Source organism: Culex quinquefasciatus, chromosome 3 (genome assembly GCF_015732765.1).
Source record: "Culex quinquefasciatus strain JHB chromosome 3, VPISU_Cqui_1.0_pri_paternal, whole genome shotgun sequence".
NCBI lineage: Eukaryota > Metazoa > Arthropoda > Insecta > Diptera > Culicidae > Culex > Culex quinquefasciatus.
The window spans coordinates 33,438,792-33,457,936 of NC_051863.1; the positions used below are offsets into that span (position 1 = coordinate 33,438,792).

Consider the following 19,145-nt stretch of genomic DNA (forward strand, 5'->3'; position numbering starts at 1 on the left):
GAAGGAGAAGGGAGATTGCGGTGGAAATCGATTACCACGGCCTGATAATGTCAGGGAGAGAGAACCGTATAGAAAGCTCTCTGGTAAGAGATAAATCGAGGTGAATATGTCTATTTTGCCCTTTTGTGGTCTTGTTTTATATTGGTTTTGTGGTGAACTTGGTGGGTGACCTGAAGCGTGGTTGAAAAGAAAATGATCGAAAGACGTGAGCCGATCGTCAGTTGTTTTGAAGTTGATTAAAAAGATAATTGATTAAAACTAATTTCTATTGTTTCATGTATTTCAATAAATTCTATCAATCGATGCTTCCTAAAATCATAAAAATACAAAAATACAAAAATACAAAAATACAAAAATACAAAAATACAAAAATACAAAAATACAAAAATACAAAAATACAAAAATACAAAAATACAAAAATACAAAAATACAAAAATACAAAAATACAAAAATACAAAAATACAAAAATACAAAAATACAAAAATACAAAAATACAAAAATACAAAAATACAAAATACAAAATACAAAAATACAAAAATACAAAAATACAAAAATACAAAAATACAAAAATACAAAAATACAAAAATACAAAAATACAAAAATACAAAATACAAAAATACAAAAATACAAAAATACAAAAATACAAAATACAAAAATACAAAAATACAAAATACAAAAATACAAAAATACAAAAATACAAAAATACAAAAATACAAAAATACAAAAATACAAAATACAAAAATACAAAATACAAAAATACAAAATACAAAAATACAAAAATACAAAATACAAAAATACAAAAATACAAAAATACAAAAATACAAAATACAAAAATACAAAAATACAAAAATACAAAAATACAAAAATACAAAAATACAAAATACAAAAATACAAAATACAAAAATACAAAAATACAAAAATACAAAAATACAAAAATACAAAAATACAAAAATACAAAAATACAAAAATACAAAAATACAAAAATACAAAAATACAAAAATACAAAAATACAAAAATACAAAATACAAAAATACAAAAATACAAAAATACAAAAATACAAAAATACAAAATACAAAAATACAAAAATACAAAAATACAAAAATACAAAATACAAAATACAAAAATACAAAAATACAAAAATACAAAAATACAAAAATACAAAAATACAAAAATACAAAAATACAAAATACAAAAATACAAAATACAAAATACAAAAATACAAAAATACAAAAATACAAAAATACAAAAATACAAAAATACAAAAATACAAAAATACAAAATACAAAAATACAAAAATACAAAAATACAAAATACAAAAATACAAAAATACAAAAATACAAAAATACAAAAATACAAAAATACAAAAATACAAAATACAAAAATACAAAATACAAAAATACAAAAATACAAAAATACAAAATACAAAAATACAAAATACAAAAATACAAAAATACAAAAATACAAAAATACAAAAATACAAAAATACAAAATACAAAAATACAAAAATACAAAAATACAAAAATACAAAAATACAAAAATACAAAATACAAAAATACAAAAATACAAAAATACAAAAATACAAAAATACAAAAATACAAAAATACAAAAATACAAAATACAAAAATACAAAAATACAAAAATACAAAAATACAAAAATACAAAAATACAAAAATACAAAAATACAAAAATACAAAAATACAAAAATACAAAAATACAAAAATACAAAAATACAAAAATACAAAAATACAAAAATACAAAAATACAAAAGTACAAAAATACAAAAGTACAAAAATACAAAAATACAAAAATACAAAAGTACAAAAATGCAAAAATACAAAATGAACATACAATCAGATCAACCAGTTTACTGAAGTCTGCTACTAGGTGGAACTCAAGGGAACCTCAGTATCTCGATCTAACAGTTACTTTCCCTGCTCAAAATCAAATCATTCAATTAAAATAATGATTTTACGCAACCCCAATTAGAGACCCTTTAATTGGGCACCCGTCGCGCGCGACATCATTCACCGTTGTCGTCCGAAAGACATAAACTACTTCCGCGCACCGACGACTGCCTCACCGGCCACAATGCAACAGCGCCCGTACGGGGATTAGAATTCCGACGTGTCACCTGGTCGGAACCCGGGCCCCGCTCCAGATACCCTGACATCCGGATGATTTATTGCCGTCAAACTCAGCAGTGCAGCGACGACTCCATTTGGCAACCCTTTTTTTCTATTTCACCGCGGTGGAACCTTCTTTGGGAGTAGAGTGCGGCCATTAGAGCGCCACCTATTGGCGGCGGGGTGGTTCCTTTCTCTGTCCTTAGCAAGCCCGTGGCCAAAAAACCCTCGACGCGAACCTCGCCACAATGACTGTGCGCAATTCCGGGCGGCGCGCGCGATATACTTGGAGTTGCGACAAGCCCAACTCCAGAAACGTCTCAACTTTGCTTTGTGACGGTTCAAAGGTTTTTTTGGAAAGTGAAACTATTGTCATTTTTGTCATTATTTTTATTAGGGCCTGTGTGTGTGTCTCAATTGTGCCTCCTAACCGAGAGTCGGTGACAGTCCGGCAACCGGTGCAGGTTTCCCAGTGAATGTTACGGGCCTGTCGTCGCGTTGGAAATCACTTTCGTTTACAAGATTCGTTTGTCATTTCACCGTTCCACAGCAGCTGGATACAATAACGTTTATTAGTTTTGAGCATTCCGGGCGGAACTATCGGAACCGACGGAGTCGTCGCTGTTGATGCAGTAGAGTACCTGAAGTCCGGGCCGTGTGGAAGTTCATTAGTCACTTGGAGTTACGGCATCGCAGGGCTAGGTCGCTGCGAGATGGATGGATGGATCTATTACCGGAGTGGCTGTTGTTGTTGTTTGTTGGCTGGGGCGTGGCTATTACAAGATTTTCAGATAACTTCATGATTACTTCATTTCACCGGTACGGATTTGGGCGGGCGTTTCCTCCGATGTGGAAGGAAGGGTGCGGACGGGGGAGGAGGTTTCGTTCGAGAAAGCTCGAGGCCAATATAACCTATTGGGTGAACTTTCGGGAGGGTGAGTGCGAAGTTCGTGCAACGGCGACGATCGAACGTGATGGTACAATTAGAATGCTAATGGTGTTAGCACGAGCGGTCGCTACTGCTGCTGCTAATGTTGTATGTTGCATGGAGCGGAGGTGAGAAAATTTAAATATCAAAATTTTGGATTTATTTGCTGTGAAATTCGAAACCATTTTCACGATCAACGGGGCATGATCGAGTGATTTGGGTTATGTGGAAAAAAGTGTTGAACATTTTTAGTTGAATAAACACCGATGTTCAAGCGAATAGTCCTTCCGAAAAGAAACGAGAGGAATGTACTATTTCGCGAGAGTATAGACCTCTCGCGCTTACAACAACAACAAATCGTGTTCATTCGTTCATTGAAACAGTTCATCCCATTGAGTGGCAAATGACCACCACATAGTCAACGAACTATGGTGGCCGATACGGGAAAGGCATGATTCAATATGCCGAAGGTCTTGGGTTCTAGTGCAAACATAGATATAAAAATTGTTTTTAAAATCTTTCTACAGTAAAAAAAAAATCCAAAACCAGTTTAAAAAAAACTCAAGTATTTTGTTAAGCTCTACGATTTATAAAATTCTAAACCTACCTCTCAAGAAGGGCTGGTATTGAAACGAGCGAATGGCTGAAATGAAATCATTTCTTTTTTGCAACAACAAAATTACTTTGGTGTTTTTTTTTACTTCTTGGCATTCAAATATTTTCCAGTTCATTTCCAGTTCATATTTAAAAAGAACATGAACCTTAATCAATTAATTTTGCAACGAAATCGTTCAACAACTACTCAAAAAGAAATCTCTAGAAGCCGCTCAAACCCGGAGAGCAGTTCTCTACGAAATCGGTTTTTTAAAGAATTTTATTTTTTGTATTTTTTAATCCGAATGAAACTTTTTTGGTGTTTTCGGTATGCCCAAAGAAGCCATTTTGCATCATATGTTTGTCCATATAATTTTCCATACAAATTTGGCAGCTGTTCATACAAAAATGATGTATGAAAATTCAAAAATCTGTATCTTTTGAAGGAATTTTTTGATCGATTTGGTGTCTTCGGCAAAGTTGTAGGTATGGATGTGGACTACACTGAAAAAAATGATACACGGTAAAAAAATTGGTAATTTTTATTTAACTTTTTGTCACTAAAACTTAATTTGCGAAAAAACACTATTTTTATTTTTTTTTATTTATGTATTTTTTTATTTATGTTTTTTATATGTTTTAGAAGACATCAAATGCCAACTTTTCAGAAATTTTCAGGTTGTGCAAAAAATCTTTGACCGTGTTATGATTTTTTAATCAATAGTGATTTTTTCAAAAAATCGAAATATTGGTCGCAAAAATTTTTCAAATTCATTTTTCGATGTAAAATCAAATTTGCAATCAAAAAGTGCCATTTTTAAGTAACTTTTTTGAAAACTGTCGCAGTTTTTCATTATTTCAACACATGTTTGCCCACTTTTGAAAATAATATTTTTGTAAAGCTGAAGAAATTTTCTATATTTTGCTTTTTTGAACTTTGTTGATACGACCCTTAGTTGCTGAGATATTGCCATGCAAAGGTTTAAAAACATGTAAATTGATGTTTTCCAAATATCACCCAAACGACCCACCATTTTCTAACGTCGATATCTCAGCAACTAATGGTCCGATTTACAATGTTAAAATATGAAACATTCGTAAAATTTTCCGATTATTTCGAAAACAATATTTTCATTTTTTTTTAAATCAAAACTAACATTTTAAAAGGGCTAAATATTCAATATTACGCCCCTTTAAAATGTTAGTCTTTGTTTAAAAATTTTGAAATTATTTTTTTTCAAAAAATTGGAAAACGTGTGCCATATTTTAACATTGTAAATCGGACCATTAGTTGCTGAGATATCGACGTTAGAAAATTGTGGGTTGTTTGGGTGAGACTTGGAAAACATCAATTTTCCTGTTTTTTAACACTAGAATAGCATTATCTCAGCAACTAAGGGTCGTATTAACAAAGTTAAAAATCGCAAAATATATAGAATTTTCTCAGCTTTTCAAAAATATTTTTTTCAAAAGTGTTCAAACATATGCACTAATTTATTTCAATTCAATTCGGTTTTATTTTTGAATAATCCAAATTACAATGAGTTCATTTAGGTATATAACAGAGTTTTGGTGTTCCTTACAGCTGTGTTTTACATCGTAATTCAATCGAAAAATTATTACTTATAACTATGGAATAGACAGGAGTAAGAAAAAGTTTTCAAAAAACTTACAGAAAGGTGCACTAATTTGAAAAAAATGAAAAACTGCGACTATTTTCAAAAAAGTTACTTCAAAATGGCCTTAACTTGAAAACGGTGCACATTATCAAAATTTCACTGAAGTACCGTAAACCGGGGTGACTTTGATAGGATTTCAATTTGTTTTTAGAATATTTTCCAACAGGTAAGGTTTTTCTCAAGATTATTATTTTTAAAACATGTACTTGGGTAGGCCACACAAAGTCCATGCACTATTTTGGAAAAAAAGTTTTTTCAATAGTGTATAGAAAAATAGTTACGTTAAAAATTCTTAGTTTAAATTCCGGGGTGACTTTGATAGTCATAGTTTTTCTTGTTAAAATCATATTTAAGATGTTCAAACTTTATTTGTACGTTAAATGTACCATCACTAAAGTAGCTGATATAGTTTGTAAGAAAAAAATCAATGTTTATATTAAGTTAACTAAGTTTATAAGCTCTTTAACAAAATACATATAAATTTTAGGTAAAATTGTTAAAAAGTCGGAATTTTGCCTGAAATTTGTTAAAAGTAGTTTTGTTTATAAAATTATCGATTTATATTGCATTTTAAACTAAATTCGAAGCACGAATCACAAGTTTTCACATTTTACATGAAATTTGTTCAACTGAATTTGCCTATAAATTTGGAGATTTTTTTTAATTGTGCTTCAAAAACACATATTATTTATTATTTACAAACTTATTTAACCTTCTCCTAGTGGAAAATTGTCCAAAGAATCCGAAAATGCATTCCGTTTTCCGATTAAAAATCATGTTCATTGAGAAAATCATGACACTTTGAGAAGTTTAAAATAATGACTTTCATCCACTTTTTCTTAACTATAGTTAACTAACTTTATAAACTTTTCAAAAATTTATGAAAAGTTCTTCATGAGGTACCACGGTCAGTATGTTTCTGAACCATTCCTTACGTATTTTAATTGTACTCTTCATTTTGCGGAAAAATCGCAAACCTATCAAAGTCACCCCGGCTATCAAAGTCACCCCGTTTTACGGTACTTTTTGATTGCAAATATGATTTTACATTGAAAAATGAAGTTTAAAAATTTTTGCGAACAACATTTCGATTTTTTGAAAAAAACAGTATTGGTTAAAAAAATCATAACTCGGTCAAAGATTTTTTGCACAACCTGGAAATTTCTGAAAAGTTGGCATTTGATATCCTCTAAAACATATCAAAAAATAAAAAAAATATTAAAAATAGCGTTTTTTTGCAAATCAAGTTTTAGTGACAAAAAGTTAAATGAAAAATCATCATTTTTTTACCGTGTATCATTTTTTTTTCAATGTATATATCCATATGTAAAACTTTGCCGAAGACACCAAATTGATCACAAAATTCCTTCAAAAGATACAGATTTTTGAATTTTCATTCATAATTTTTGTATGGACAACTGCCATATTTGTATGGAAAATTATATGGACAAACTAATGATGCAAAATGGCTTCTTTGGGCATACCGAAGGCGCCAAAAAAGTTTTAGCCGGATTAAAAAATACAAAAAAAAACGAATGACCGAAATCTGAGAGAACAGCTCCACGCAGAAAAATAAGGCATATTTGAATCAACAAAACGTTTTGTTGATTTGAAAATTAAGATTTTTGTTGAATCAACGCTAAACGTCAAAGCAACTTTTTCAAAATAACAAAAGATTTTTGTGAAATTGAGAAAATCAAGGTTTGTTTCAACGCAAAATCGGAATTGATTATATTCAACAAAATTTTTGTTGAATCATACCTCGTACAGGCTGATTCTACAAAATATTTTTCTGCGTGTCAGTAACAAACAGTACCGAATCATTATTTCGACATTCCCATGCCGAGTGATCGTCCGCCCACGTTCCCCAGAAGAAGTCGGGGAAGTCGATTTGAACGCTCGGGAGACAGACTTTCATTGTCGATCGTTCCTCAAATACGTATGGTTGCGGGCGGCGGCGGTGGCAAAGCCACTGGAGCTGGATGTAGGCCACAAAATTAAAAACACATTACCGTTTAATATATGTGCTTCTCCACTGTCGGGTCCGTCAGCAGGGTTGCCACAAATACAGATTTATCTGTATTTTACAGATTTTTGAGGTGATGAGGTCATACAGAATCTGTATATAAAGAAATACAGATTTTAAGAAAAACATACAGATATACAGATTTTCCCTATTTTTTATTAAAATCAAATAATTTTAATTCTTTAAATATTTTTTTTTCAATTGCTCGATGAGCCCAAACATTAAATTTTAGATTGTAGAGCATTTTTTTGCATTAAAAAACAATTTAGAATATTTTGTTTTTGTTATTTTGTTTAAAAATGTCAATACAGATTCCAAATACAGATTTTCGTCCCCCTGATACAGATATACAGATTTTTGACCCTCAAAAATACAGAATCAAATGTGGCAACCCTGTCCGTCAGTCCCATATAGAGAGCGAGCAATTGGTCGGCGTGCAAAACTTATTTCGCGCAATGATTGTGTTGATTGAAGAGTTGGTGGTAGAGGTGGTCAAATTGCGTAGGTTGTCGAGCTGGAAGATTTAATGGAAATCAGTCATTTCGCAAAATTTAGGTGGTTTGGATTCATGATATCATGAGCACCTCTACTCCTCACCCAGATATATTAGAGCAGTAAAAGTTCATGTTTTTATTTCAAACTTGTAAAAGTTATTAGCGCTAAAGATGAGTCTTCCGATCCCACTATTTCTCGCTTTCGCCCAAAGGGGGCCTTACTTTCATCCGCGCAACCGCGCGTTGGCAGGTACCCTTTTCCTTTCCATATAGCGATTAGCCTCCAAAACCAACTCTTGCAGTGGGTTTACTGCCACGCGCCACCTCATCGATCGAGTTGCATTTCACCGGTTATTAATAAAACACACACATTTTCTTCTCTTCACGCCCCACATGAGGTGTTTTATGGGCTTTGCGAGAAAATGTTTACGACCACACGGAGAAAAAAGAGTTCCTAAAATCGTGAACAAGCGTTCATGAAAATAGGAACCACGAACAAAGTGTCCAAATTCCATGGTACGTTTTTCGAAATCGTACCATGAGATTTGAACACTTTGTTCGTGGTTCCTATTTTCATGAACGCTTGTTCACGATTTTGGGAACTCTTTTTTCTCCGTGCAGCCAGCTTCATCGGTACCGCTGCATCGATTTCGAGAGGTGTCTCAAAGACTTGGAATCGCCTCTGCGGCGGCGAAGAAGACGCCGCGGATCATTGATCCCGCGTAATAGACTTAGAACATTCCGACGGCGACGACGACGAAGCTAGGCCAGAGTAATTCACCTTGAAGTCGTCGGCAAAGCGTGCCGGACCTACCCAGGTATTACGACTGACGGTACCATTGCTAATCTGGTTGTTCTGCTCGATTGCACAGACAACAGCAGCCAGCGGAACCGACCTCGGCGCACAGGTATTGTCTCCGAGAACGTGACAGAGCGGTGTCGAATCTCGCTGATATCTGGATCACAGTTCTCAAATGTCTCGAGTACAGAGGAACCACGATAGCTTGACTTACTTGAATAGGAATCTCTTAGTTGATCACTATTTTTATAGACTCCTCTAGATCAAGACTAACCAAATGAAACAATCTTGACGAAAGTCAAGCGGACAGCGGTTCTACTGTACTAAAGTACAAGAATGCTCCTTCAAAATGTCATCGCGAAGATCTTCTCGATTCCATTGAACTTTGAATATTTGCATCGGAATCCACTCCCTCGAATAGAATTGCTTCCAAATGTCGTATCCCAAAAAATCGAAAATCAACCAATTGCCACGCGGTCTCCACCACAACATCAGAAGAAGGGGGGTTCGACGAGCTCTCAAAATAGTTGTACTTTATGGTTGCGGTCCGGTTCACTGGAAGAACGGCAGCCCGAAGAGAACGCCGCAAGATCTTGGAAAAGAGCACTAAAAAGAATCAAAATAAAATACAGCTGACTGAACCTGACAGCAGCAGCAGTGCACGTTTCGGCTTTTTCCAAGAGTCGGTGCCATGCTTTTGTTGACTTTTTTTTTCGCTGGGAGATTGGTTCTCTCAGCTTCTCTCGCGACTCTTCGAAAGAGTCTGAGTGCGCTCTTTTTTTATTTCTCACAAATTTTCCAATCCCCCGGAGTTGGAGCGAAGTTTGCTCGATTTTTATGTTTTCGAGTTTTATGTTGGCTCGTAAAACATTCAATCTCGGTGAGTGGAGATTTGCATGCACGTATTATGTGAGACTTTGTTTGAAGCTGGTGAGTTACTCTGTGATGCAGTGGTACACTGTTAATTAGAATGAAGTTTTGTGGTTTGTTTTGTTTTATTTCATGCATGATTTTTATTTGTTTTTGTATCAATATAAAAAAGCTATTTCTATGAATTTTATGATAATCGTAAAAAAATACTCTTTTTCAATATTTTCGAATCATTAAAAAAAGAAGAGTAAATTTAATGAATTTCATAACTCTTGTAAATATAAACCCTATTTAAAATCATCAATCTTTCTTTCTTCAAATCATGAAAAGAAGTTGTATCTCTGTGAAACTAAAAACTAAAAACTAAAAACTAAAAACTAAAAACTAAAAACTAAAAACTAAAAACTAAAAACTAAAAACTAAAAACTAAAAACTAAAAACTAAAAACTGAAAACTAAAAACTAAAAACTAAAAACTAAAAACTAAAAACTAAAAACTAAAAACTAAAAACTAAAAACTAAAAACTAAAAACTAAAAACTAAAAACTAAAAACTAAAAACTAAAAACTAAAAACTAAAAACTAAAAACTAAAACTAAAAACTAAAAACTAAAAACTAAAACTAAAAACTAAAAACTAAAAACTAAAAACTAAAAACTAAAAACTAAAAACTAAAAACTAAAAACTAAAAACTAAAAACTAAAAACTAAAAACTAAAAACTAAAAACTAAAAACTAAAAACTAAAAACTAAAAACTAAAAACTAAAAACTAAAAACTAAAAACTAAAAACTAAAAACTAAAAACTAAAAACTAAAACTAAAAACTAAAAACTAAAAACTAAAAACTAAAAACTAAAAACTAAAAACTAAAAACTAAAAACTAAAAACTAAAAACTAAAAACTAAAAACTAAAAACTAAAAACTAAAAACTAAAAACTAAAAACAAAAAACAAAAAACAAAAAACTTAAAACTTAAAACTTAAAACTTAAACTTAAAACTTAAAACTTAAAACTTCAAAACTTAAAACTTAAAACTTAAAACTTAAAACTTAAAACTTAAAACTTAAAACTTAAAACTTAAAACTTAAAACTTAAAACTTAAAACTTAAAACTTAAAACTTAAAACTTAAAACTTAAAACTTAAAACTTAAAACTTAAAACTTAAAACTTAAAACTTCAAACTTCAAACTTAAAACTTAAAACTTAAAACTTAAAACTTAAAACTTAAAACTTAAAACTTAAAACTTAAAACTTAAAACTTAAAACTTAAAACTTAAAACTTAAAACTTAAAACTTAAAACTTAAAACTTAAAACTTAAAACTTAAAACTTAAAACTTAAAACTTAAAACTTAAAACTTAAAACTTAAAACTTAAAACTTAAAACTTAAAACTTAAAACTTAAAACTTAAAACTTAAAACTTAAAACTTAAAACTTAAAACTTAAAACTTAAAACTTAAAACTTAAAACTTAAAACTTAAAACTTAAAACTTAAAACTTAAAACTTAAAACTTAAAACTTAAAACTTAAAACTTAAAACTTAAAACTTAAAACTTAAAACTTAAAACTTAAAACTTAAAACTTAAAACTTAAAACTTAAAACTTAAAACTTAAAACTTAAAACTTAAAACTTAAAACTTAAAACTTAAAACTTAAAACTTAAAACTTAAAACTTAAAACTTAAAACTTAAAACTTAAAACTTAAAACTTAAAACTTAAAACTTAAAACTTAAAACTTAAAACTTAAAACTTAAAACTTAAAACTTAAAACTTAAAACTTAAAACTTAAAACTTAAAACTTAAAACTTAAAACTTAAAACTTAAAACTTAAAACTTAAAACTTAAAACTTAAAACTTAAAACTTAAAACTTAAAACTTAAAACTTAAAACTTAAAACTTAAAACTTAAAACTTAAAACTTAAAACTTAAAACTTAAAACTTAAAACTTAAAACTTAAAACTTAAAACTTAAAACTTAAAACTTAAAACTTAAAACTTAAAACTTAAAACTTAAAACTTAAAACTTAAAACTTAAAACTTAAAACTTAAAACTTAAAACTTAAAACTTAAAACTTAAAACTTAAAACTTAAAACTTAAAACTTAAAACTTAAAGCTTAAAACTTAAAACTTAAAACTAAAAGCTGAAAAAAGTACGCTTTTGCAAATTAACTGATAAACCTTCAATACCTAATATTTTTAAAAGTTTAAAAGTCACCCTTTCGAAACAATACATTAATTTTTTTAACATTTCAAAATGGCTTATCACTCAATATTATTGTTTTCGAAAAGGACCCATCAAAGTTTACAATTTTTTTATTTTTTTCCCTCTACAACCTTCGGATCTTCGAACTTAAAAATCGCCAAAAATCCATTTTTCAACCAATTTTTGATCATTAAAATGCATTGGAAAGAAAAACTCTTAAAATTTTAGAAAAATTTAGGGTTGGAAGTTTTACTTGTTTTATGTGACTTTTCCAATATTTTTAAAAATGTATTTTTTTAGGAGTCAGCTTTGGCTGTGTTTTTTACTAACATTTCCTATGTTTTCATTGAAAAGGAGTATGCAGTAATTTTTGTAGTGTACCAGACTATGCCATTTTTTACAATTTAAATGATAATGGTGCCATTCTTGAGCAGAAAATATGAAAAACAAGCAAAAAATTGAAAAAAGTGACTTTTTTTTATTCATAACTTATTTTTTATTAGGTCCTTTTAGGTGCTACGACCAGGTTAGGACCGAGGATCAGTTTAAAATCAAAATATAAAATAAAAAAAAACTCATTACACTCCATACTTGGAGATCATGTAACTGACGAGGGTTACTTGGTCCAAGCGGGTCTTGCAGGTTTAGAATCTGCCGATGTACTCGGAGAAAATGCCCCACAGCCCAGCAGAACTGTAGAGCACCTCCCCGGCTTCCTCTTTCGTGGCTCCACCGTCTCGAGAGCTTCCTTGGCTGTTTCAAGAAAAACACAATACAAAATAGATTTTTTTTCTTAAGATGATCTCCTAAAAAAGGGAAAAATAAAAATTTAAAAAAAAAATTGGACAGTAGAAGGTGAACCTAAAATTAAGGGTTAAGCTTAAATAATACATGAAACGCAAAAATTCCCATAACCGAAATAGTGATTTTAATTTAACGAAATCTTTTGAAAAATTATCCTCTTACTTACACTGAAAATAACAAAATCATGGTAATATTGCATCTGGGAAGGGGTAAATTTTTTATGTCACAAAAAATGCGTAATTTTTTTTTCTGTTGTAATCTCTTTTTTTAAGGCTAAGTTGCGGTAAAGCTTTATCTTAAAAGAGGTAATATTCTACTTTCTAAAATAAACTCATTTCAAATTATCAAAATTTTTACTGTGTCTTTTATGTCATACAAAATGTGTAATTTAACCTCTAAAATGTGTAAATTTATTATGACCACTTTTCCAGTTGTATGAAATTATATTGAAATAATATAACATCATGGAAAAGGGCCTTCAAATTTGACACCGTACAAATCGACTATTTTTACTGTGTAATTAAAAAACCTAAATGCGTCCGAATCCATAAAAAATATCAAGTATTAGTATATTAGTAACTAATGTCCACGTATTTGTAATGAAATAATCAAGTTTTGACTCACGGAGGAGGATGGAAAAAAAATTGGCCCTGTCCTGGTTTTATCACATTTTAAAGATCGAAACCCGTCTGAGGTTGGATTTTAAAAAGTTAGTATGAAAAAGCATTCTCAAGACGCCAAAAAACATCTATTTAGTTGATTTTTTAAAATTTTGATATGCTGTTGCAATTTTTTTAAAGTTTTTGACAACTCTAAATGATTAAAATGGCGTTGAGCTGAAAAAGCTTTCGACGAAATTGGTCATTTTCGGACTACACTAACGCGGCATACAACACAAAAAATACGAGTCTACCCAAGTAAATTTTTTTCCAGGAGTTCTACAAGAGCTCTTCAAGATAGCTACAGCATAGCAGTTTGGACCGCGGTAGGATAAAACTCTATTCAAGTACTCTTCCAAACTCCTGAAGAAGTTTTGAAGAGAATTTTATCCTACCGCGGTCCAAACTGCTATGCTGTAGCTATCTTGAAGAGCTCTTGTAGAACTCCTGGAAAAAAATGTTACTTGGGTAGTTAATTCAGCCAAGAAACACCTACTCCAATTTTGGGATCGATTCGAGCACTTTTTTCCATGCAAATTTCGTGGGAAATTACTGAATAATAATAATATTTTTATTTATTTTTTTTTTTTTTTTCATTTTAATAAACAGGACAAATCGTAGACCGTCATTCTGAAAAAGATTATTATTTTAACTAGTTTTTATATTTGTTCATGTGCGCACGCAGTGATTAAATTTCTACAATTAATTTTTGTTTGTCAAATTAAAATTTTTCGAGCCCCTACCTTACTCAAACATAACTTTTTTTTTCTTTGCACGCAAAGATATTTTCGCAAGCACCTGTGCAAACTGTTAATCCAGCTGCACTCACGATACGTGTCAAACCAAAACATTCTTCGCCCAATCTCAAGCCAAGTCACTCACTTGAAAATCTCTTTAAAAAAATTCTCTCTCTTGATTTAGTTCGCTCTCTCCCCTTAGCATAAAAAATAAAACTCCACTCTCTTCCAAACATATGTTTTCCAAGCTACTGCAAGCAGCAATTTTCCTTTTCCTCTCTCTTTTGAATTGTTTACCACTTTTCTCTCGCTCTCTCTCTCTTTTCGATTTTGGAGCCGCTCAACTTTTCCTCTCTCCCACTTGGGGAGCAGCCCCCGTTTCTATGCTTTTTATGCTGCGAGAGCCTCTTCGTCGTCGTCGGTGGGGTCTCTTCTCTGTGTTGTTCTGGCATGCCACCACGGCCCTGGGAGTATAAAATGCCCCCGGCGCATAAGCCATGGTTTAGTTCGTTTTCCAGCCTCGTACCGTGTGTGTTGTTGTTGAGCCACTCTGACTGTGTGTTGTTGAGAGATTCAAAGTCAATTTTCCTAGCTCTTTTTTTCCCCTCTTCGGTGGAGATTTTCCCGTTTTCATTTGTTTTTTTTTCTCCTTTCGCGTGTCGAGTCGCGGTCGCAGTGTTGTACCAGCCGGCAGCAGAAGAAGCAGCAGCAGCAGCCAGCCAGCAATTTTCTTCGCAGTTTTTCCGTTTTCGTCTTCGGTTAGTTTTTCCCTCCGTGTGTGTGTGTGTGTGTGTTTGTGTGTGCAACTTCTCTCTGTAAAGTACAGTTTTTTCGTTGGTTTCGCTCGCGTGTGGCCCAAAAGAACAGCACAAGACTCGGCGCACAGACAGACAGTCAGACACTGATTTCAGAGCACTTTTGCGCTTGTGTTGGTGGTTGGTATGTGTGCAGTACCGTTTTCCACCCAGCAGTGGGCTAGATTTTCCTCCCCGAAGTGCAGTGTGCAATGTGCAAAGAACTGTGTGGTGTGACTGTTATGCTGCATGTTGACGACGGCAGAGAAATAGTTTATTTTCGAGTGAACCAACATGAAGAAAAGCCATAAATGCGAGAAACGATTTTCTAGTGAAAATTGGTGTATTTTTGGAAAAGACCCCGCGAGAACTCCCCGAGAATCCATCAACGCGTGACAGGAAAATCAGAGATTTCGGTGCGGCGAAGAACTGTGCTACAGGACTGTTGGACTAAATCTGTGAAAAGTTTGCGAAAAAAAAAATAGTGTGACTTTGTAGACACTCATTGACTCTGGGAACGAGTTTGCTGGTGTAAAGAAATGTGCTACCGTGCTTTTGCTGGTTGGTTTTGGCTCCGCGTGGTTTTCTTCCCTTTTGCTGTGCTGGAATTAGGCGGCCTGATTTATTTGTTTTTGGTCACCCGTAACTACCAGTGTGGAAAACGTGGAAAACGGAGGCGGTTTTACGAACGGAACATTGCTGTACAGAAAAGGACGTTTCGTTGCCGGTTTTTATTGCTTCTGCCTGGGGTTTGCTTTTGTGGAAATGGTATTATGTAAACAGTTTTTGAAGTTTGGATAGAAGTACAGTTATTATTTAATATTCACTTATATTTCCCTCAATAACGTGACATGTTTTAATGTATTTTGCCGTAAAAAACGGCTGAAGGTTTTTATTTCGTTATTGAATTTAACTTGTTCTAGTTGCATAATAAAATACAACGCAATATTCAAATTACTATGTTTTAAATCAATCTTATCTTTTTTAAATTCCTGTCTTTTAAAAAGTTCATATTTGAGATAATATTGTCTTGTTTAGTAAAATTGTTTAATTTTTTTAATTTATATGTTTTATAAGACAGCTGGAAAAAAATCATTTCTAATTTAAATAACTATTGAGAGATTAAAAATTTAAAAAATCTAATATTTTTTAAGTCGACAAATTTAGATATTTAATTATGATCATTTTTATTCTTCTTATTTAACTTATTCCTCAAAAAAAAATTCGATTCATAAAGATGTATGTTTCAGAAAATTTTTATTTTGTTGAGACAAAATACACAACCGAAGTATCTACATATCAAATGTTTCTTTTATCCAAAAAATAATAGTTACGTACTAAAAATTCTTATTGATTTGTTCAATTTGTTTAAAACCCAGTTATTCCAAAGTTATCACAACAAATTCATTTATTCATGTAAGACTTGTACAAATTTTATTCTAAATTTGAGTCCCCGGGCTCAAGTCTAGGTCAAAGAGGGTGAGGCAAAATATTTAGAAAGAATCATCATTAGAAGATTTTTTTTTGTCATAAGAAGAAATTTATTCATTATTATATACCGTAAAAAATTGTTGAATTTTGGAAGGTGTTATTTTGGAAGGGTGAATATTACCTCTTTTATGATGTAATTTTACCTCAATTTAGACTGAAAAAGCGATATTACACAAGAATAGTGGTAAAATTATACATTTTCATAGGCAAAAATTCATTTTTTTTCTGACATAAAAGATGTACCCCTTCCCAGATGTAATATTACCTTGATATTTTTTTCTTTGTAGTAATCCAACAGTCAAACGAATTCAAAATATCTATTATTTTTATTTTTTTTTCTTGAAGTTTTACTTTTTTTCATAATTTATGAAAATACTCAAATAGCCCTACACGAGTGTGTTTACAGAAAAATACTATACAATGATGTTTTCTTAATAATTAAGAATCAATTGTTTTTAACGAAAATTTTAAAAATGAGAGGAGCAGAGAAACAAGCCTAAATTTAAATTTTCATTGGCTTTAGCTGACCCAAGAAAACAAAATTATAAAGAAATTAAGTAAATTTTTATTTTTGATTTATTATAAGAAGTCAATTATAACATAACTTTTAAAAGGGTTAGGTTTTCAGATTAATTTTCAAAATTATCACAGAATACTTAAAACACTAATACAGTTATGCTGCCTTCATAATTTTCCAAAATGTTCAAAAATTCATGTAACCATTTTTTGTATATGTTATCATGAAATTCAATATTTGCTATAAGTTTAGAAAACGTTTTATATAATGTATACAAAAACAAGGTTTTTTTTTCAAAACAAAATATATTTTTGGCAATCATTATTTCTTGCTATTTTAAAATTTTAAGGTAGATACAGTATGTAAAAAAAGTATTTAAAAGCTCATGAAAAGATGATTTCTATAAAAAGTTATATAACAAATACTATTACAAAAATCAAAAGAGGTGCAAAAAAAGTTTGTACACCTTTCGAAAAATTAAAATAAAAAAGGTTATTTATTGACAAATAACCATGAATCCAGTCTCCCAACTCCAAATAGGCATCCTTGACTGATTAAAAAAATAATTTGGATTGAATATAAAGTTAACTAACTACTTAGTATAAAAGTTTTTATAAATCTGGAAATTTTTATATTAAACTTATCTTAACTTAATTTTGCAAACTTTCAATGGTTATGTTCAGATTTTGTGTCAAGAAAAGTGTAATATTACATCAGAAACTGGAGAGTTTTCATCAATTTCTGGTAAATTTTAATCAGGTTCGCATTTTACACATTTTTTAAGGTAAAATTAAAAAAGAGGTTACATTCAGCCTCCTAAATTCTTTTTACTCAAAAAAAAATTGATTTTAGAAGGCTGTAGCCTTTTTTAAGTAGTTTCCCCTGAAATATGTGTATAAAGAGCATTCAATTTCAATAAATTTAGAATAAAAAAAAAATGTTTTTTTAACTGAATTATTTTTTTAACATTTCAAATTTTGAAATTACGTCTTTTTCCTGTAATTTTGTAGTCACGAAGTGACCTACTAATCATCACACAAAAAAAAAATTAATTTTTTATGCCTGTAAATTTAATTCGATGAATATTACCTTTTTTTAAAGTAATTTTACATTAAAAATTTAAAAAAATTTGAACCTTATGAAAATTTATCGGAAACTTATTAAATTTCACTAGTTTCTGAGGTAAAATTACACTTTTTTAACACAAAATCTACTATCATTCCCATATGAATATTACCAAATTTTTATTTTCTGCGCACAAAAAAAACAGTGTTTAAAAGTTTCTTAGAACACTTATTTGAGTGCTGAAAAGGTGAACTCTTCACACGGCTAAATAATCGTAATCCAGCTGCGTGTAGAAGGCCTGAGTGTAAAATGAATTATGCATTATTTTATGTAATATTACACCCAGAAATATGTAGACTATCAATTTGGGAAACCGTCTAGATCGAAATGTTGAGCTCATTTAGGCGTGTATCCCTCCCACACTTCAACGGTTCGATAGCCGACCGGGTTAAGGCGCCAGTCCTCTCTGTGAGTGCTGGGTTTTATCCCGTTTGTTGCAATTTTTGTGTGTTTTATTAATTATTTTTAAAATATTTTTTTGTATCTGAAAATTAAAGTTTTATTGTATAAATTGTGTATGTGTAAATGTGTGCTTTCTGTAGTTAAAGTTACTTTTTTGTCTCTCTATTCCGGAAACATCCAAATGAAAGAAATAATGTTATTCCGAATATCACATGAAATAAAAAAAAAAAACAATGTAGATTTAAATATTTTTCAAAATGAACTTCAATTTGAAAAATCGGCCCCGATTTTCTGAAGCAATTCTGTTTCGATCTGCTAACCATAGTCTCAAAACATTTCAATCTATTCAAATGGTCATATGCGATATAATCAAAAGAAGATTGTAATCCTTTGAACACAAAAATAACTGTAACACATTTTTTTAAAGCAAATTTTTAAGTATCTCTAAAATATCTTAATAATTTTTAATAATTTTTATTTTGATGATTATTTCGATTCTACTGAAATGCAAAAAGGTAATAAAAACTGTTCCTGTTTTGCCTTATACGCTGGCAAACCAATGCTTAAATCATTGGAAAATCAATTTCATCAAATATTGATGTTGTTTTTAATTTAAATAATTGCATCGACAAAATATACAACAAAAAACTCATTTTTATTCAAACCTTCATAAAAATAAACTCTTAATTTCATTTTAAAATATGATTAAAATTCAATAAACATTTAATTAACTAAACATGATTTTTACACCAATTCAAGGCAACAGAAGATCTACTTCATACAAATTTATTATCTCTAAATCAAAAATCCATTCCTTTGAGTAAACAACTATACCATGCCAACTCAGCAGACACAACAATGTAGACCCCTGCTGCAACCTCATCTAAGCATCTCTCTTCGCAT

The 19,145-nt window shown here is 30.6% G+C and overlaps 1 protein-coding gene across 7 annotated transcripts in view; it reads left to right on the forward strand.

Moving 5' to 3' along the window:
• LOC6050625 (microtubule-associated protein Jupiter) overlaps positions 1 to 19,145 on the forward strand; it is a 243,610-nt gene that overhangs the window by 143,324 nt on the left and 81,141 nt on the right. For 2 of the 7 annotated variants that reach the window (XM_038265120.1, XM_038265125.1), the window contains exon 1: positions 14,409 to 14,671. The exons of 1 other annotated variant lie outside the window; for it this stretch is intronic. The gene's annotated coding sequence lies outside the window, so the exon portion shown is untranslated. Of the gene's footprint in view, positions 1 to 14,408; positions 14,672 to 14,921; positions 15,049 to 19,145 lie in introns of those variants that run through there. 4 more of the 7 variants (XM_038265126.1, XM_038265128.1, XM_038265122.1 and 1 more) reach the window with 4 other exon arrangements.